Source organism: Atractosteus spatula, chromosome 27, assembly GCF_055471065.1.
Source record: "Atractosteus spatula isolate fAtrSpa1 chromosome 27, fAtrSpa1.hap1, whole genome shotgun sequence".
NCBI lineage: Eukaryota > Metazoa > Chordata > Actinopteri > Semionotiformes > Lepisosteidae > Atractosteus > Atractosteus spatula.
Window position 1 is genome coordinate 13,337,290 of NC_142732.1, and position 22,465 is coordinate 13,359,754.

A 22,465-nucleotide genomic window follows, 5' to 3' on the forward strand; every position below is an offset into this window, starting at 1 on the left:
AAGTTTTCACACATCCAAGTCTTTCCTTCATTAATGCATTTAACTAAAGTGATAATAGAAGAGTTGTCGTTTGGTGTAAACGAAATGTATATTTGAGTGTCATCAGCATATGAATGAACGTTCAAATTACGTTTTCGTGTTATCCTACCTAGCAGCAGCATGTAGAGAGAGAGAGCAATATTGGTCCCGGCACTGATCACCAAATTGAACTGGTGACGTTGATGAAGCAGTACAATTATTAGATATTTGAACAGAACGAAAACGATGAGTTAAATATGAAGTAAACCACTTAAGGACGGTTCCAGATAAGCCAACCTCAAACTCAAGCCTGTGTGACAAAACAGAGAGGTCAACCGTGTCAAAGGCAGCACTAAGATCTAGAAGCACAAGCACTGTTGCATTCCCCGCATCAGTAGCTAAGAGAATATCATTTACGACTCTTGTTAATGCAGTTTCAGTGCTGTGGCCTGGGCGGAAACCAGACTGAAATTTCTCAAGTATATTATTTGAATCCAGATACGATTGAAGTTGGGCCACAACTATTCTCTCAAGACTTTTAGATTGAAATGGGACCTTTGAGACAGGCCTGTAGTTGTTAAGAACTTGGGGATCCAAATTTGACTCTTAAGGAGCGGTCTAACAACCGCTACCTTAAATTAATGAGGTACAACGCCTGACGCAAGGGATGCATTCATCATACTAAATATAGGTCCTGCCAGTCCTTCGAGGGAATCTTTGACTAGCTGAGTGGGGATGGGATCTAGCGAACAGGTGGTTGACTTTGTCTTACGTCTGTGTTCATGAGTCCACCATAAGAAGAAATCTGAACAGGAGTGGTGATCATGGGAGGTCACCACGGAGGAAACCACTGCTCTCCCCCCCAAAAAAAACCACCACTGCCCCTCTCAAGTTTGCTAAAGACCACATGGATGTTCCACAGCAACTCCTGGAACAATGTTCTGTGGACAGATGTGACAAAAATTGAACTTGTTGGTAAATGTGCACAGCGTTATGTTTGGAGATAACAAAACACTGCATACCAACTCCAAAACCTCATCCCAACTGGGAAGCATGGCGGAGGCTGTACGGCTTGCAATCATCGAGGGACCGATGAATTCCAAGTGGTATCAGGAAATTCTACAGCAGAATGTCAGGGTGTCTGCCTGTGATCTAAAACCCGAAAGACGCCGGGTCATGCAACATGACAAAAACAAAGGAGTACATCAACAACAGAGTGGCTGAAACAGAAGAAATTCCATATTTTGGGATGGCCAAGTAAGAGTCCTGACTCCAATCCCATTGAAGTGCTGTGGCGTGATCTGAAGCAGGCCGTTCAGCGCAAGACATCCCAAAAATATCCATGAACTGAAACAGTTTTGCATAGAAGAATAGGCCAAAATACCTCCTAACCGCTGCTCAGGTCTGATCGGCCGCTACAGAAAGTGGGGGTTGAGGTTTTTGTCAATAAAGGAGGTTCCACTAGCTCCTTAATATAAGGGTTCACGTACTTTTTCCATCAATGACCTTGATTGTTTAAACCATTTGTTCAATAAAGAAACAGCAATGTCAAATGTTGGGCGTGTGTTGTTTGTTAAATCAGACTATCTCTATTAATTATTATGACTTAGATAAAGATTAGATCACATGTTAGGAGCCATTCATGCAGAAATCCATATCATTCCGAAGAGCTGTTTACAAAAGTTTTTCTCACAACTGTATGTGAGAGAAAAGCAGGGACACTCACTGAGTGAGGTGGGGTTGCAGCTTCGCAAATCGCAAGGACATTCGTACGCTCAAAAGGAGACAGGAGCACCCCAGACGGGACTCGAACCCACAATCCCTGGCTTAGGAGGCCAGTGCCTTATCCATTAGGCCACTGGGGCACACTGGGTTGGGTCGATCACGCTGATGAAAAGCCAGTTTATTTTTCCTTTGCTTTTTCAAAGGGATCCCCGAAATTAGGGAAGTTAGGCAGCAGAAGGTTTACTGTGACCTGAGAAGGACCGGCATCCAATCACGGTGGTACACACACACACGCGCTCTCACTGATCTGAGCTACATGGTAACCAAGATGATCTCAGGTGCGCCGAGCTGGTACGGAACACATTGAACTGATCGACGGCGAATTGTCTCTCAGACAGGCTTTTCACCTCTGAGCTCCCTGACGGACAGTGATCAGCTAGGTGGTGAAACAGTCAGCTGCTTCTAAGCCTTAAACAGCTGCATCTGAGCGCTTCCACAGAGAGATGATTTGAAAGCCGAACATCGCCCATTGGGAACACCTTACCATCACTAGTTTAAGAGACTCTTAAGGTCTTGCAGAGGTGCCTGTCTAATAGCATGCGCTTTGCAAGCTATAGGTGTTTAGGCTGAGGCGGAATGCCTGTTAACAAAATGTTTTTCTAAAGGGGCCTCGCACTCTTTTCCAAGCAGAGGTCCCCATCCCCACTGAGCGTCACAATGTAGTCATGTCCTAAGACGTCACCTGTTAGTCTCCATTTGTCTGCCACCAACACTGTAGGTTACGGGGTCACAACCGCACCCCGGAGAGCAGAGGAGCCGTTGGCGTTCTCGCGGCGCAGAGTGCTCTGAAGGTGGGGCGCTTGAATCTCGCTGTTGGAGGCCGTCTGAAACTGACCCAAGCCTTTCCCTTGAATTAAATGTAAATAAGAAATGAACCCCAGATGCACATGGAATGAATCACGTGTTTTCTTTGAGCCGTTTCAAAGACTGCTCAAGAGTTTACCTTGCACAGATGCGCAAAGATTAATGATGGGGGTGCACGCTGCAAGGCGCCTTACAACTGTAGGGACTGATTAGAGACAATTCGTAGCGTGTGTTCGTTTCCATATACGCCCCGTGTTGCAATGGTAGGATGCAGTCAAATACTGCTTGGACGCGTATCGGCATTCTATGCAACTGCAGGACTTGAGGGTTTTTTGTGCTTTGTTCTGTTTTCGTTGACATCGCTTTCGTAAGAGCGTAAAAAAAAGGCAATTCCAGCATCTGACACGAATAAAAGGGCTATTGAAACTGCAGGGCTGCACAGCTTCTAAAATCCTTGCACACAATTCTCCGTTATTATTACTTCCTTCTTTCTGTCTAACAAAGTTCCCTTTTCCTGACCGGACGGGTAGACTTTATCATTCCAACTTGAAGCCACCCTTAAGTCCTCTGAGGTGCGTTTGTCCGCTAGCATGCATTTTGTGAAAGTTTTTTTTTTTGTTGTTAAACGGAAAGCGACTTTGAAAAAGGTTTCCGCCGCCGCCCGGCACTCTATGTTAGACTATATCAAGAAGGCAGTGGCGGCGGCGGTAGAGGCGGTGCGCGCTGCAGCCGTGGCCGAGTGGTTACGGTGATGGACAAGAAAGCCGTTGAGGTCTCCCCGCGAAGCTTTGAGTCCTGCCGCCTGTGGTGTGGTCGTGTGCCTGTGCAACAAAGGAAAAGCACCCGTTTTGCTTTTCCCGCGACTTTTAAAACGCTAAATCACTTGGACCTGCTGCCTTGGACATATACTATTCTGCGTCCACAAACGACATTTCGCACCTGGAAGCAGATAATGACTCTATGCGTTCGCATGTCTTGTGCCCTACTCCCAGCCTTTGAAAGCCCAATTCATAAAGCTGAAAGAACCGACTCCATAGGTCTTCCTAGTGTAGTGTGCTCTCTGAAGGCACCAGTTCTGTAGGGTTTGGGCATTTACGGGGACAATTATTAATTGTAGCTGTAAATCACAAAATGATTCTTTTAATGGCTATAGAATCCAACCATGCGATATAACTCAAACAACGCACACACACAGGTACTAATACACGAGGATACATTTATTAATACATAGAATATGCATATAAACCTAACAGATCTTATCGAGAGGGTTATCAGAATACAAAAGGTATATATTCAGTCAGTTACGAAGAGTTACATATATCAAGAGGACATACGTTCAGTATATCATTCATTTAGACCGTTTCATAAAGTGAACTTGGTTACAACTTCTACATTAGATACTGAAAACAAGTACATAACTCTTAGGAATTAAATTGATATCAACTAGTTGGGATGACAATTGAATTCTCGAGCTGTAATGCATTGAAGTTGAATACTCATCCAATCTCTGGGGATTCAGATCTCCTGCAGGCACAAAGAAACAGTTGCAGGCTGTTGCTGTCCAATCCGCGCTCTCTGGCTCCGTGCCAGGCTGTGCTGTGCGGCTTGCGACGGTGCGCTGCTGATGCTCTCTGAAGACTGGCTAGTTAGTGTTGGCTTTAACTAGCGAAGTTGTGCTCAGGAGAAAAGTTACTGTGGGTCCCAGCAGGTCAGGAAGAGGACCGGTTCGTTCCTGATGAAGCGCCAGTTCTGAATACTGATTCAGCTGTCCACAGTTCCGACCTGTTCACGAGGCTTGCTGCTGATGCTAACCTCGGGTGGATCCTCTGGTTACTCTCTGGCAACCTCCGCTCTAGACTCTTAGAACAGAGGAAAGTTCTGGCACTCGGACACACTGGCCGTTCCGTGGTTGTCCGGGCTGAGTCTCAGGATGGTCAGGAGGCGCGCTGCGAGAATGTCCTGCCCTTGGGAGCCTTCTACTCCTGGGCTGTCCTGCCTTGGAATTCTCCTTTGAATTCCCTTTAGAATTGTCCGAAAAAGTTCACAGAATTCTCCTGGAGCTCTGTGTTGCCTGTTTTTACCTGGAGGAACTTCAGCTCATTCATTGGCTGAAAGTTCCATGGGCATCAGAGTCCCACGTGGGTTACTCTGCCCTACCAGTCCCTGATTGGTTGATCAAGGTGAGATATGAGTCACTTACTCCTGACACTTAGGAATGCAGTCCAGATGTCCATCTGGCACTCCCTAGACAGATAGGCGCCAATGGATGACCATTGATCATGATAGCCAGGCTTAGCTAAGTGCATCCCCCTTTGGGAGCTGTCCTTTATCAAAAGAAAACATCTTTAAATCAGCCTGCATGAAAAGCTTCTCTGTGGTGCAGCCACTGAAGAGAGAGATGGGGCCTCTTTTGGGAAAGCACCGCAACACTTAATTCTGTCTTATTAACAAGCATTGCCGCTACACATCCCCCCTTTTTGAAGGTCACGAGGTCCTGAGGCTTTGTTGCCTTCAAAACAAAACAGAGTTAAGTGATGTCCCTTGTCATTAGAACATTATACTTAAATGTCCACATTACTCCTCGAGAATTCATACCGGAACCAGCATTGGGAACAAACATGATGAATAACATCTGGAGTATGTATAAACACGGTAGGAGACATCACCTAAGTCTAGGCATTACACATCAGGAAGTTCACTGTCAGTATCTGATACCTCTGTAGGCAGATATTTGGGGAGAAGTCAATTCCTTTCTTTTGACATGCTACCTTTGACTCATTCATGCTACCCAGAGTACATCTTGATGTGAGAGTACAGCATTCAGAGTACACTGTCAGTCATGATCCAGCTACCCAGCAGCAGTGTTACAATAACAACAGTTCCTGTTCCCAGCCCCCCTGATGAACCACAACACCTGTGTTGGGCACCTGCCAGGGTGGTTTGGAGGTTTGTTCCATTAAAGCAAACTCAACTACCTGTACCTCTTCAGGGCTTACTGTTTCTTGGATTTCTATCCAATTCAATAGTGTGGCACCTGAAGGCATCCATGACCTCAAGTTTGGTCTTATATTGTCTGGTTCCAGACCGTACAGTGTTAAGTCACCATGCTGTACTATGGCCTCCTCTGGAACTTACAAGAAACTGTTTTGATTAGGTAGCTGCATTGTGGTAGCTGTATCATGCCTGTCACAAGCCATAGTGACAGTTAAATGTGGTGTGCTGACCAGCCATTTACTTCCCACCTGCTCTTCATGGGGTTCATTAACCTCCCTCTACTCGATAGTAGCTTTACACCCTTCATTGGTGAATCATTTAGACACAGCCAATGGATAGCTTTGGTACAGATGCAGCCATTCAAAATGCGCGGGCGATACCGCATTATTTTGCGGTACGCTGTACGCAGTCTACCGCAAGCTACCGGTAAATACCGCGAGTTACCGTAAATTCTCCTATAATACGACAAGCAAAATAATAGTATTCGGAATTTCCGCAAGGTGGAGCTAATAAAGCTCAACCTCTCATGTTTGAGCTGTGGCCATCAAAGTCTTTAACGAAGATATTACTAATAGTATTAATAATGAATGACCTTGGACAAGCTGTAAGTGTAAACCGCATATATTTGCTTTGTGTATAAAGTACATTGTGAATGTTTTCACAGCCTTCACTTTGTCGTTTTTATGCCATTTTTTGACCACGCACGAATATTCCTATGTCCATATCTTCGCAAGGGAATCAGTGCGAATTTTAATACTAATTAAATGACCGCAGGCACTTTCCACCCCCTCTACATTCTCAGAGTAGAACAGACTAACCTTCTAATGAAAGACGGTCCACCCCCCACGGACAGGAAAAGTGCCCACAGGCACTTAAACTTAATATGGTCAGTAACAGTAAACAGTAACATGGTCAGAAGGAGCACGTACAAACGTTTCCGAAATAACCACATGTAAGACTCTGATGCTTAAAATGTTTAGGGAGAAAGTGGAATACTGGTGTGTATTTTTTCTTTAAACTACCAATACCAGCCATATACAGTCTGTAACGTAGGGATTTCTATATGTCTTTATTTAGTGGTTACATTAGTGACAAAGGCTAAACTTTTAGCTTCAGTAACGTGTACATATCTCCCCTTTTTATAAAACGACATGGTTAAAAACTGTTCCAGAGCCACTGTTGTTTCATCAGTGAAAAGTACATCATGAAATGCCTCTCCCTGTTCAATCCACTGGAAAAAAGAAAAGGAGCATAAAGCTTCTGATGGTCATAAACGATATTCATTTAGGAGCAGCATCAGAGGTATGTTTTTAACTGCACTGCATTGGAGAGAATACCATAGTGTGTTTTTTTTTTTTACTCCCTGGCGGAAACTGGCTTCCAGAAGAATCAGTATGGCTCAGAGATTAAATAAAACTTCACTCGCACCAAACAAATGTATATTTCTAAATATCACAACATGATCGAATTTAAGTCATTTTAATAACAATGAATAGTCACCTATGCGTTACAATATAAACATTTATATTGATTTAAATCGCGTTTAAATCACCTTTATTTAAAACCCATAAATAAAGCTGATACTGTTTAGACTTTTAATTATTTAAAACTGTATTAAAGCAGCACGATACACAATGCAACGTAAATTGCTATCTTTGTCTTCTGTGTAATAATGTTCACCTCTCTGTCCAGCAAATTTACAATAGTAATAATAATGAACTTTATTGTATATGGCGCCTTTAAAGGTGGCTCCTCAAAGCGCTTTACAGGTTAAAAACAATACTGTTAGGCTGGGAAAACGATTTTTTTTTAAGAAATACAAAATGAGATATAATGATATGTTCCGGCTTAGACATTAACGAAGAGCATAACGCGTGAACTGTATACACTCCAAGTACAACCCCCCTCTCTGCAGGAGTGCTGGCTGTGACGAATTGAACCGGTTTCACGGGTATTTTCAAAGTAGGAGGCGAGATTTCCAGCGAAAGACACCTCCCCCCCCCCTCAAAAACCCAGTAAGTACAGTACTTACTAGTTAAAGGCTAGGCTCCTCAATGAAATCGCTTTAACATGCTAATGCGTTGGTGTAACAGTCCGGGCGTGGCAAGCTTCTAATTTCAACCCGACTACGGCGAAAGGAACCCTTCTTTCATTAGAAGACAATGAACATATTTTAGCCCTGAATGAATTAATAGCAAACATGGTTTACATAAAAGACATTTTTCCAAGAAAGTTTAGCCTTTGTCACTAATGAAACCACTAAATGAAGACATAAATATAAAAATCTTAAGATTTTTAAAATACATGACTTTGCTAAAATTTATTTGAAAATAAAAACAATTACAACCGCCAGGGGAGGGAGAGAACAGGGGAGGGATGTTGGTTTTGCATAAGGGGCGGGGCTATGGAAACTAGGTCTGTTTGGGAATGTGTAGTTACATGTTCTGGCTGTTTGTGAATTATCGTTGTTGAGTATGGAGTGTTGAGGTATTGATTTTGTGTAATGCTTTATGTTGAAAATTGAGGTGGATTTTGTTTATGATAAATAGGATAAACTGGGATGTGAGGAAGGTTTGGTTTTGCATAAGGGGCGGGATTATGATAATTGGAGGACTTTGCGAGAGTAAAATGGTTTGATATATTTGATTTTGTATTGTGGTTGTTATCTATGTTTTTGGTTGGTATTATGTTTATATGGTTGTTTTTGTTGGTTGGTTGTTATTATGGTTATTAATAATACGATCTATAGTTGAAATCTGAGCCTAAATAAAAAGAAAAAGCAAGTGATTAGGTTTATGAGCAATCTAATTACTTATTCGTTTAAAACGCTATATAAAATAAAGTTTATTATTAATTTGCTGGACAGAGCGGTGAACATTATTATGCATAAGACAAAGATAACGATCCTGATCAGTTTAGAAATCTGTGTACGCTGTAAGGTTTTTACTTCTTAAACTTTTAAAATACACGTTTTGAATAGAAACAAATCCTCTTCCTGGTACAGTATGTATAGCAAACCAGCACGTCTTTTTTCTCCAATCAGAGGGGTGTCGGATGGTGTCAGCCAATCACCATTCTGAAGCCCTACCATAATCTCTGGTATGGGGAGACCCCAGAATTCTGTCCCATAGTTTAGACAGATTATAGATACTTTTATTGATCCCGTGAGGGAAATAAAGTAAATCATTTTCATTTTAGGAAATTATTAAACGCTCTGTTAAAAGCAAAGGAGATTGTCTGTTATAGTGGACATAAAAACAAGAGTTCGCTGGCATTATATCCTGGAAGACACAGACCGGCGCCAGACCGGTAAAATGCCTGATGAACTAGGGATTGGACAGTTTCCAAGTGCTTGTACAATCGATGGAAATGTTCAAATAAATGTGCAAAAGAAATAAACAAAATAATCATTTATTTCTTTATCATATTGGGTAGCTAATGTCCTCTCTTTGCTAGTTAGTGGCTGTGTTTCTGCATTGGGTAGCAACGGGTGACTGTTCTCAGGCGGAAGATGTAAACAGCTTAATGTTCGTGTTAAATAATTTTTTTAAATTAAAATTCATTCTATACAGCAATCGCATATTTGGGTACCGTTTCATAAAACTTTCATGCTTAAAATGTTTAGGGAGAAATGGAAGACTGGTGTGTATTTTTTCTTTAAACTACCAAGACCAGCCATACACAGTACAGTTTACATACATACAATAATGTTTATGTTCCTAAATTAATATCGTTTATGACCTTCAGATGCGTTATGCTCCTCTTCTTTTTATGCTCAGCTACTAAAATTTCCCTTTAGTGGTAAAATCCATATAAATATTCAAAACTAAGCGGATTAAAATGTGCACAGTAAAGACATTAAATGATTAAATCTTTGCACTACCAACCAATGCACCACGAGTGCCCCTGTCGGTCATTTTGGCCAGCCAATCACTTACCGCGGTGCCCTCCGGTGCCCTGCGGTGGCTTGTGGGTAGGTTACTGTACCGTGGGTTTTTACCGCGCATTTTGAATGGCTGCATCTGTAGCCATACCCATCTCAAGATTTGGAACCAAATTCAATCTTGGATCGCCTTCTAGGTGAGCTACGAGCAATGGGGTGGTTAATGTCACATACTCCTCTACTGAGAAGAGTGGAATCAAGTGGGTTGGGATTTGTGCCATGGCTAAACTGGCTACAGTGGCACTGAACTCCCTTAACAGGTCTTGCGTCAACATTCTGGCCTGTTGCACACAAGCATAAACCCACTGTATAACACCGGCAATCATGTCCACTGGTTGGGGGATAAGGTTTTACCCTGTTGCATAGGAAGTTGCCTGTAGGGTTTTCCCTAAGCTTTCCAACTTTTGCTGCTGTTGATACAGTCTGTCACTACCCTCTGTCATCTCTGACACCTGCCTTCTTGGGGCAGTCAGGGTGAGAGTGCCAGCAGCAAACAAACCTACCAGAAATAGCAAATGCACAACAGTGGCGGCAGCAACCAGTCCTCCCAAAAGTCTTTTGGGGTGGCTGATCCCAGTCATCTCCTTCAGAGTGACTGTTGCCTTTCTAAGCTGGTGCAGCATGTACATGGTGCCTTTCTCAGTATGCCATATGGCATCTTGGGCACCAACATCCTGGAAATCTGGGGAGATCTGACGCAGCTGCTGATGCTGCTCCTCCTTTTCCAGGGCATCTGCTTTTTCGATTTGTTCATGCCTGTGCTCTAGGAACCCTGCAGGGGGCGGTGCAGCGGTGGAGCATACCTGACCCTCGGCTGAGTGGTCATCTGGAGCACCTGAGTGATCTGGGATTGTTATCCCATTCTCACTGTTCAGGTCCACCCTGCACACTTCCTGATTGAGGAATCCCTCTATCGGCATGTTTACAATCGTTCGCTGGGCGTGGGTGTAGGACACCTGCTCGCTCCCCCCTTCCCTCGCTAGGGGTTCAGGGAGCTGCCCCAGCACTGGGATAGCTAGTTCACTGTCTTCGAACTCGCTATCACCCACCAGGCCCATGTCAGTGTAGGCGGGGATTCTGACACCCCTCTTTGCGATGTCCTGCACTGGCAGGCAGGTGACTTGACCATCCAGCTCCAGTCTGGCTGAACCACTGTTGGTCAGACTCAGACTGACAGACTGAGCTGGTGGCTGTAAGAAAACTGGCTCGGCTTTCATTCCCTGTCCCTTCTGGGGGACTGGGTGTGTTGGCAACCCTGCCGTTGAGGCAGGAACAATCAGGTCAGTCTCACTCACTACCTGGTAGTTGTGAGAAATAATGTTACCTGACTGCAGGTTCCCTGGGTCACAGCAGAGGGAATCGGCATCTGGGATCAGGTGTGTCCACAGCGCAGTAGTCTCAGCGTCCAGCTGGACCTCCTGTCTAACCTGTGAATGTTGCACCAGGGGCACCTGGCGGTGGCCCTGCGACAGCTGCTCAAGCAGATCCTCACTAATAGAGGACCTCTCAGGGCTAAGGGTGAGGGCTACATCACCAACCTGCTCTCCTGCCATCTGGATCCCTTCCACCACTGCAGGGTGGTGGTCCTGACCCCTCTTGGGTGCCAGGGTGCACAGGGAAAGCTCCTTTTCATCGCCAGGTGGGGAGATCTGCTCCTCTTTAGGGATGTAAAAGGGGTGTGCTTTACCTGGTGGATCAGGCGGCTGCTTGGAGCACCGCTCCTGTGGCAGGGAGGCTGTTGTGACCTCAGCCGGGACACGACTTCCCTGTATTTCCGGGGAACAAGAAAATATTTTTATTTCTTGTCCAGAGGGAACAGAAGGAATCTTCACATAGGCTTCTGTGTTCGGTGGGCACTGTGTGAGCACAGTCTGCCTCTTGGCCCCCCTTTCCTTCTGTACAGAAGGCTTAGGAGCCTTGACCTGTTTCCACACTTTGCCTTTCTGGTGATCCACCAAAGGTTCCACTCTGAGTCGCATGCCCTTTTCTTTTTCAACCCGTTTGAGCTTGCCGTGTGACATCAAACACCTTTCAACCTCAGTGTCAATCAGTGTCTCACTGGGTAAGACATCTCCCATGGCAGCCTTGAGGTAAAAGCTTCCTGCTTTTCCTCTGTGTTTTACTGCCTGCTCTGTGACTTCAGGGGTGGAGTCAGCACTCGCTTGGGAGTGGCTGACCTCATCCAGGCAGGAACCCTTCCGCTCAATCAGATAGACTGAGGGAGTGGGAGGGGGCGGGTCTCCGCCTCCTCCAGTGGAGAGTATCAGCTCATTCACGCTTCCGGCAGCCTTGGGGAGCGGTTGTCCCTGTCCTAATAAAACTTGTTCAAGCCTGGCCAGGCGGGTGGCTACTGAATCCTTTTGTTCAGCTTTTTCTAGCCCTTTCCCTCCCCCGGTGTTCTCATGGCACTTAGGACGCTGGGTGCGGTCCTGTGTGCCTGCTTTGGAACAGGGCTTAGCCAGCTCAGGAGCCTGTGCTCCTTCGAGCAGGGGGGAATTAACCCTGCTGGCTCTGACGGCGAACACAGTCGCTTTAGCAGCTTTTTGCTCAGAGCGACTTTGGAGATCATACTCCCAGGCTTTCTGCACGAATCTCTTAATATCAGTCACTTTCATGGTCTGTGCATCTGTATGCATTAAGATCATCTTTCTGACTGATGGGTGGAGATTCGCAATGAATAAACCCTTGAAATGTGTGTTCTCTTCGCAACCCTCATCATTTCGCCCTGCAAAATAAGTTCGTCTAAGTCTCTCGTAATATTCGCGAGGGGACTCTGCTCTCTCGTGCTTAATGTTAAGGGCGGCGGCTATCGCGGCAGTCGGGTCAATAAACGCACTGTATTCTTCGATAAGTGCTTGACATAGCTGCTCAAAGTCATTACAGACTTCTTTCATCTGCCTAGCCATCCACTCATGTACAGCTCTGCTGGTAGTTTTCCTGACCAGAAACACTTTCTCCTGTTCTGTGGCGTTTGGCAGGAACTGCAGGTTATACCTGAGGTCTTGAATATAACTCTCGATATTATTCTCTGACACTGCGGGGTCAAATCTCTCTATGTCCTTCGCTAGCTCTCTCAGAGAATGGAGATTTATTCTTCTAGCTTCTCCGCTGACGGAGATATGGAAGAGATCGTGGTCAGACTTGTCGCTGCTAGAGAGAGTGCTTAATAGCGACTCGAATTCAGACCTTTTAGCAACCATCGTTAAACTTAAAGAGTATTACTTTTAAGTACGAAATCACAGTTTTACCACAGAAAACCACAAGATCAAGTATGCAATCAACCCGGTAGATTGCAAAAGATCACAAAACAATCAAGCACTGCTTAAAGAGCAAGGGGAACTTTTTTCCTTTCGGCTTTCAGCACACTGTATTGTCGTGTATGAAAGCCGCGGCGTTTTATATGAATTATTCCGCTTGGTTGACTCATTTCAGTCTTGCCACGCCCGTGCCAGGGACGCCAAAAAAATGTAATGTTTCATAGCCGTTCAGGGACGCCAAATATGTAATCATAGTGGCTCTCTGAAGGCACCAGTTCTGTAGGGTTTGGGCATTTACTGAGACAATTATTAATTGTAGCAGTAAATCACAAAGTTGATTCTTTTGATGGCTTTAGAATCCAACCATGCGACATAACTCAAACAACGCACACACACAGGTACTAATACACGAGGATACATTTATTAATACATAGAATATGCATATAAACCTAACAGATCTTATCGAGAGGGTTATCAGAATACAAAAGGTATATATTCAATCAGTTACAAAGAGTTACATATATCAAGAGGATATACGTTCAGTATATCATTCATTAAGACCGTTTCGTAAATGAACTTGGTTATAACTTCTACATTAGATACTCAAAACAAGTACATAACTCTAAGGAATTAAATTGATATCAACTGGTTGGGATAACAATTGAATTCTCGAGCTGTAATGCATTGAAGTTGAATACTCATCCAATCTCTGGGGATTCATATCTCCTGCAGGCACAAACAATCAGCTGCAGGCTTGTTGCTGTCTAATCCGCGCTCTCTGGCTCCGTGCCAGGCTGTGCTGTGCGGCTTGCGACGGTGCGCTGCTGATGCTCACTGACCGGCTAGTTAGTGTTGGTTTTAACTAGCACAGTTTGTGCACAGGAGAAAAGATGACTGTGGTCCCAGCAAGTCAGGAAGAGGACCGGTTCGTTCCTGATGAAGCGCTAGTTCTGAATAATGATTCAGCTGTCCACAGTTCCGACCTGTTCATGAGGCCTGCTGCTGGTTACTCTCTGGCAACCTCCACTCTAGACTCTTAGAACAAAGGAAAGTTCTGGCACTCGGACACACTGGCTGTTCTGTGGTTGTCCGGGCTGAGTCTCGGGATGGTCAGGAGGCGCGCTGCGAGAATGTCCTGCCCTTGGGAGCCTTCTGCTCCTGGGCCGTCCTGCCCTGGAATTCTCCTTTGAATTTCCTTTAGAACAGTCCAAAGAAGTCCACTCCTGAGTCTTACTGAATCTCCCAAATCTGAATCTCTCAGGCTCTCTGTGTTGCCTGTTTTTACCTGGAGGAACTTCAGCTCATTCATTGGCTGAAAGTTCCATGGCCATCAGAGTCCCACGTGGGTTACTCGGCCCTACCAGTCCCTGATTGGTTGACCACGGTGAGATATGAGTCACTTAGTCCTGACACTTAGTAATGCAGTCCAGATGTCCATTCGGCACTCCCTAGACTGATAGGCACCTATGGATGACCATTGATCATGATAGCCAGACTTAGCTAAGTGCATCCCCCTTTGGGAGCTGTCCTAGGACCTTAAATCACCCTGCACTAATGGTCTCTCTGTGGCTGCACCACAGAGATGAACAGAGAAATGGGGCCTCATTTGGGAAGCTCAGAAACACTTAATTCTGCCTTATTATTAAGCCTCGCCGCTACAACAACAAAGGAAAAGTACCTGTTTTGCTTTTCCTGCTACTTTTAAAACACTAAATCACTTGGACCTGCTACCTTAGGCATATATTATTCTGTGTCCACCAATGACATTTCGCACCTGGGAGCAGATAATGACTCTCTATGCGTTTGCATGTCTTGTGCCCTACTCCTAGCTTTTGAAAACCCAATTAAGAAAGCTGAAAGAACCGACTCCATAGGTCTTCCTAGTGCACGAGGACGAGCAGTGGCGATAGCAGAGGAGGAGTGAGAATGGCGCAGATGGAAACTCATTTTTCCGCGCTCCTCTGGAAGGAATGCAAATAAAAGCCGAAACCCGAAAACAGTAGTGGCCGTAAGAGGAAATACCTCCGAGCAGCACGCCAGTGCTCCTCGTTAGTATAGTGGTGAATATTCCTGCCTGTCACATGAGAGAACGGTGTTTGATTCCATGACGGCGAGACGACGTACCTTTTGTCCAATCAGATTCCAAAGTGTGGGATCTTACGTAATTTCCCTTCTCCGTCATTTTCTGAGCCCTATTCCAAAGGGGCATCCTGTCCACTCCTCAATGCTTTTCGAAAACATTCCTGTGTGTTTGATTAGTGTTGATTTGTTTCAAAAAAGCTCAGAAAAAGGAAGACCAACTAGCTTGTTATCAGAAGTGGGATTTGAACCTACGTCTGCAGGGGAGACTGCTACCTAAACACAGCACCTTGGACCGCTCAGCCATCCTGACGTGTGCCGTGAGCCCCAACCGGTCTGATAAACCACCGCGATCACACTCTGTTCCCTGATCTTCGCACTGTTATTAAAGTTACATGGAGTGACATCAGTACTGAAATCTTTGAAAAATCTGTCGGCTTTCATGACCCGTTTACTTTGTGGAGTGAATGTTGCACACTTGCGAGAAAACGTTTGTGAACCCTTTGGAATGATCTGGATTTCGACATGAATGGCTCCTAAAATGTGATCTGATCTTCATCTGAGGCATAATAATCAATAAAGACAGTCTTATTTAACAAACAACACACACGACATTTTACACTATCAATTCAATTCAATTCAATGTATTTCTATATAGTGCCTTTCACAACAAGGATGTCCCAAGGCAGTGGCTATAAAGAGGCGGGTAGTGTGGCTTAGTTGGTTAAAACGCCTGTTTAGTAAATAGGAGCTTCTGGGTCTGAATTCCAGCAGTGGCTGTTTTTTTCTGTCTTCTCGAGCAGAACTGGTCATTATGGACAATCGCCTACGGCTAGCCTTAATTAAATGCAAGTATTCATTTCCTGTCTTAAGCGACTTGTTTTTCTTAAAATGGATGCAACTTGCAAAAGATGAAATACAAATCTTGCTAATCTGCACTCGTGGCTGGCAAACAAAGTCAGCAATGTTTTTTCATTAACCTTAACCTTGCAAATGGAGAAGAGTTAAACGACTGAGTCCGTGCAGCTTAATCGGTCCGCACATCGGGTTCTTAACTGAAAGGGTGGTAATTTTTTTTTCTTTGAAATCAAAATGAATCAGAATATCAGTGCAAAGGACAAACTCTTGGTTTGGTTTAAAGATATATGGTTTTAAAACAGACAAAATGTAGAAAACAGGTGTTTCTCACTTTTGGAAAAAAATGGACTGGGGGTAATATTGTGCTAGTAGCAGTGCTGAGCTCACTGTGTTACAGTCCAGCAATGCAACACCAGAGCCAGTGGCGCAATGGATAATGTGTTTGACTATAGATTAGGAGGTTGTAGGTTTGACTCCTGCCTGGCTCCTGTTGCTTTTAAACGCATCAGGCTACACACTACGTAGCCTGTTCTACTTACTGTATTGTAATCGTATCCAGTAAGAGATTTCCTTCATGTAAATAAACTGCACCTGACGGCTTTAGAAAAACACCTGAGCTCAGTACGGTGCTGAGAGCTCAGCGTTGCTGTCGTTCTAATTAGCACGCACTGCATCAGCTATGAACCCGAACTTTTCAATTATTCCGATCAGTAAATCAACACGTACAGATGCAGCCATTCAAAACAAGCAGGCAATACCGCATTATTTTGTGGTGCTCTTGACGCAGTCTACCACGAGTTACCGTAAAATCTCGTATAGTACCTCATAATACCACGTGGTTCCGCAAGTAAAATAATAGTATCAGGAATTTCCGCAAGGTGGAGATAATAAAGCTCAACCTCTCATGTTTGAGCTGTCGCCATTAAAGTCTTTAACGAAGATATTACTAATAGTATTAATAATGAATGACCTTGGACAACCTATTAAACCTATTACTTGATTCTTATGGATGCCCGGTTCCGCCGGGGATTAAAAAAAAAAACCCATGGAATCGCATATCTAAGGAAATAGCAGTATAACCTTATTCATGCACAAACAGTGGCATGTTACATTATTAATTTGGGTGTTTCCTCTTGCCAGAAAGCTCTAAATTGCATTTTGAGTGCGGTTTTTGACTTTTTTAAATTACAACCCATAAATAAAGCTGATACTGTTTAGACTTTTAATTATTTAAAACTGTATTACAGCAGCACAATGCACAATGCAACGTAAATCCCTACCTTTGTCTTCTGCGTAATAATGTTCACCTCTCTGTCCAGCAAATTAACAATAGTAATAATAATGAACTTTATTGTATATGGCGCCTTTAAGGCGGCTCCTCAAAGCGCTTTACAGGATAAAAACAATAACAACAATACTGTTAGGCTGGGCAAACGATTTTTATTTTTTTTTAAAAAGAAATACAAAATGAGATATAATGATGTGTTCCGGCTTAGACATTAACGAAGAGCATAACAAAGGTCATAAAGGTCATAAACGATATTAATTTTGGAACATCAACATATTATGTAAACTGTATGTTGCTGTTATTGGTATTTTAAAGAAAAAATACTGTAAAATCTTGGGTTCGGCACAATGTTTCAGGCATTCATGTGAAGGACAACAGAGCTTTCACTGGCCGATTATCAAACTTTATTGATAAAACAAAAACAAAAATTATCCGACCAAGCCAGAAGAAGACAAAAAGAATAACGGAAACAGCGAGAGCCTACATTCTCACCTCAGCCGTCCACACCACACTTTTCCCTGGGTCAGAGATTAAATAAAACTTCACTCGTACCAAACAAATTACCACACACTGAACACTGAACATGTTAACCCAAATATGTCTCACAATACTTTTATGGTACAGATGCAGCCATTCAAAATGGGTGAGGTATTTCGCGGCATACCCCGGTGGGCGTGTCGCGGTATCACGCGGTGTCACGCAGTGTCACGTGGTTAATCGCGCGTCATTTGACGCTGTGCCGGAAACTATCCGGCGTCGCCTTGTAAAACCACCAGGGGGAGCTTAACCTCTCATGTACAGCATTTGAGCCTTTAATTTTGAACTGTGTATTACAGCATGTTAATCATCAGTCATTAAAATGTTGGTATATTTTATGAAAGCAAGATTGCTCAGTTGGACAAAAGTACACAACCTACCTTTATCAGAAATATTTATGCATCAAAGCCTTTACCGAAGATATTACTAATAGTATTAATAATGGATGACTTTGGACAAGCTGTATACTCAAAGTATAATTTCTTTAGCACATTTGTACAAGCACTTGGAATCTGTCCAAGCCATACTTTGTCAGGCATTTTGTTTTACTTCAACGGGCATAAAAACTTCCTTGCTTTTAACAGGGCGTTTCATAATTTCTAACTACGAAAATGATTTAAAATGCGACACTTATCATTCAACTAGAGCTCAAAATATCACAAGGATCCTCAAGAGCACAGCAAAGAGTGTATTAAAAGACACTTGTATTTATCAACGCTTTCTTTTCCGTATACCAGATTTTATGGAACCACTTCAGAAGGGTGTCAGCCAGTCAGATTCCAGGAATCGGTACTTTAAAGGAAAAATACACACCGGTATTCCATTTCTCCCTAATGATTTTAAGCATCGAAGTATTTAACTAGCATGTAAAATAGCGTGTGAAAAAGTGGTAGTTTTAAGCTTTTCTGCTAATATAATATGGAATCGCGTATCTAAAGAATTTAATAACGATATGATTATATAATATAGCAATATTTTGCTAACAATGTTAGCTGTTTATAAAGAATCAATTGTATTAACTAAGGATTAGGATGGCACAGTTATTAGTATACTTTTTGTTTTGTTTCTTTTTCATAAATACAACAGTAGTACCTGATGTCTCAGTGGCTTTCAAAATTAAATTATGCATGCAAACCTGTGAACTGGCCTGTGATACTGGCCATGTAATACCCTGCATTGTGGAATAATAGTTTATTTTAAAGGATAGAGAAAGCACAGAAAACAGGCAGTTAGATTGATCAGATTAGTATGAAAAGCCATTTAGCAAAGAGGGAATGAGAAGAGTGACAAACTAGTATACTTTAGATCTTTTTTTCTGAACCAGGGAAAATCTGATCATGTTTCTCTATAACAATAATAAAAAAACTTTATTTTACATATCACCTTTAAAAGTGGCATCTCAAAGCAATACAGTAGATGTAAAAACAGTTAAAAGAACCACAGATTACAAAGTAAACACCCAACACTGATTGTACCCATCTGCCATGCTAATAAAGCACCTTGAATTGAATTGAATTGAGAGAGAGAGGGGAGGGCGAGCGAGAGAGCACAGCCAGGACAGGCAAATAAGATACACTCCACAGACATTCACAACAGCAACATATCATTAAACTTTTGCACATATTGTTAAATTATTACTTGTTTTTCAGGAAGTAAAAAAAAACACTTGAATTACTTATCCAGGCTCTCGAAATAAAATTATTTTTCAAGCAATGCAACTAACGTCGGGCAACGTGTTTTTTTTAACCCAACATTGACAGCCACATCTTAAATCTTTTCAGTCAGCTCTTTTTTCTCTATTTGAATTGTGGCGATTCAAACAACTTGGGATAACAAGTGGTCTCAAAGTCACCGAGCTCACAGAGCTTCAACAACAGATGACAATTTCCTTAGTCCTTCCTTAGTCTTCCTGAAATTATCAGATTATGAGTGAATAAAAGCATTTTATTAAAAACACATTTGCGTTTGTTTGGGAGCTATATTATGTATTTTTCATATGTAAGATATAATGATGTGTTCCTGCTTACACATTGCACGACTTTAAAAGCTAGAAAAACAGGTTTCGATTTACATTATCTCGCCCACCCCCTCTCTCTCTCTCTCTCTCTCTCGCTTGCCCTAAACAGACAATACACAGGGGGGAGGGCAAGCGAGAGAGAGAAAGAGTTTTTTGCCCTCTGTCAAAAAGTAACTGTACTTACTGGGCTTTGGAGGGGGGGGACGTGTCTTTCGCTGTGAATACCTGTGAAACCAGTTGAATTCGTCACAGCCAGCACTCCCACAGAGAGGGGGGTTGTACTTGCAGTGCATCGGTATAGATGGGAAAGCCAGAGCCGACCGCTACGCCGCTCTCATGTTTGGGGTGCTTATCATTCTCAGTGCATAACAAGGAAGATTAATAAACATAAACATAATCTCATGGTTAAATAGTCAAGTCTAGCCATGTGTGAGTCTAGTCTCACAGAGCTTCAACAGCAGATGACAACTTGTGAGTTCGATTAAGAATGAATAAAAGCATTTAATTAATAACGCGTTTGCGTTTGTCTGGGTGCTGACAAAGTAAAAAACAATTACTTTTTGACAATGAAGAACTGTGTGTGTGTCTCTCTCTCTGCTGGCGTTTGTAATCGTTTTTATTTTTAAATACATTTTAGCAAAGTAATGTACAGATGCAGCCATTCAAAGTGCGCGTTACAGACACGTACCGCAGGTGGCGTCGCGCAGCGTGACGCAAGATGACGCGTGGCACCGCAGTACGTGAATGGTTGACCAACAGGGGCACTCGTGGTCCGTTGGTCTGTCGTAGAAAGACTTACAGTAAACGTCTTTGCTGTGCCCGTTGTAGATATTGAATTTTACCACTGAAGGGAAATCTTAGTAGCTGAGCATAAAAAGAATAGGAGCATACTGTAACGCGTGTGAAGGCCATAAACGATATTAATTTTGGAACATAAACATACAGTATATAGCTGGTCTTAGTACTTTAAAGAAAAAAATACACACCAGTATTCCATTTCTCCCTAAACATTTTAAGCTTCGAAGTCTTTAACTAACGTGATACCAAAGTCAACAAGCATACTTTTAGAATTTGATTAATAGGGAATAGAATATGGAATCGCGTATCTAAAGAATTTAATAATGATATGATTATATTCGTGTACTGCGACAGGGCTGTGTAGGGCTGTTTCGCCTCCCTGTTCATGTGAGTTGTCCTGTAGCCTACTGGTGTACGTGCCTGACTAACAACTCGCGGGTTGTGTGTTCAAATCCAGCTGGTGCTGGACTTTTCTTTTAACAAACATTTCTTCGAAAAAATAGAATAGCGATATTATGGACAATCAATTGACTTTTATATTTCAAAATATCACAACATGATCGATTCTAAGTCATTTTTGATAACAATGAATAGTCACCTTCTTCCCTTCTGACAACGGTCCCTGCTTCTGCTTCCTGCTTCTATTGTGTGTGTGTGCAACAGAGTAAATTTTTATAGAGAAATGGAGGCTGGACAGTATGCGTTACAATATAAACATTTATATTGATTTAAATCGTGTTCTGATTTAAATCGCAAACACGTGTTTAATTATATGTGTTTTTTAATCATAATCAGGCTAATGCAACATAAATTGATACAGTATCTTTGTCTTCTAAGTATCTTAATAAACTTTCAGCATAGCTTTCTACCCGTTAAGATTTATATTTCTTGGGATTTTGGGATCAAACGTGGAAGGATTAGATTGTAATCGTTTTTATTTGTCAAATACGTGATTGTATTTCTGAATGTTATGTGACACCTACAGTAGTTCACTGCTTTAAATACATCGAATTAAGAAAGTTATGTGTAGCACCTTAGATCTTTTTTCTGAACCAGGGAAAATCTGTTTCTCTATAACAATAATAAAAAACTTTATTTTACATATCGCCTTTAAAAGTGGCATCTCAAAGCAATACAGTAGATCGAAAAACAGTTAAAAGGGACCAAAGTAAATTCCAGACAATCGCAAACGCGTTTTCAATAAAATTCTTTTATTCATTCAGCAGAGACTGAGAGGGACATCCAGCAGAGAGAGACACACACACCAACAATAGTTGTTTTGTCCCTTGATTTACTGATCTGCATTAATTTAATCTTGTCACTCAGGTCTTTTTTTCTCTATTTGAATTGTCGTTTACACCTCGCACGACTTTAAAAGCTAGCAAGACAGGTTTCGATTCACATTAGCTGGCGAGCCTTGTTAACAAAAAAACTAATGATAATGTAACATGCCACTGTTTGTTCATGAACAAAGTTATACTGAGATTTCCTTAGATACGCGATTAAAAAATAAATAAATAAAAATTTGAATCCCCGACGGAACACATTCCATAAGAATCAGCGCTTTTACAGTATATATCGCCTTTAAAGGTGGCTTCTCAAAACGCTTTACAGGATAAAGACAACAAGAACAGCAACAACAACAATATTGTATTTCATTGCACTTTGAAAACCAAGTAATAACTTAACTATACGTGCAAACGTTTCATATGTTGCTGTTGTGAATGCCTGTGGTGTGTATCTTATTTGCCTTGAGTCCTGGCTGTCTCTCTCCCCCTCCTCCCATCTCTCCCTCAATTCAATTCAAGGTGTTTTATTTGCATGACAAATGGGTACAATTAGTGTTGGGAATGTATATTTTGATAGTTACACCCGGCGCGGCACCAAGGGAGCGTCTGCATTTATAACTTAGTTTTTAAAACTAGTCAAGCAATATGAAGCATCTCCTTTTACTTTTAAGTCCCTTAAATACATTGAGCACAGCTTTCTCACCACTTAAGATTGCTTTTTGATACCATCCTTACACAAAGCCGAAACTTTCCGATGACTCACAGTACAAGTGGAAAGATTACAGATTTTAATCGTCT

The 22,465-nt window shown here is 42.5% G+C and overlaps 1 non-coding gene across 1 annotated transcript; it reads right to left on the reverse strand.

Moving 5' to 3' along the window:
• Window positions 1-1,810: 1,810 nt before the first annotated feature.
• Window positions 1,811-1,883, reverse strand: trnar-ccu (transfer RNA arginine (anticodon CCU)). Its single transcript has one exon. It is a non-coding gene; the product is annotated as a tRNA-Arg (tRNA).
• Window positions 1,884-22,465: the final 20,582 nt, after the last annotated feature.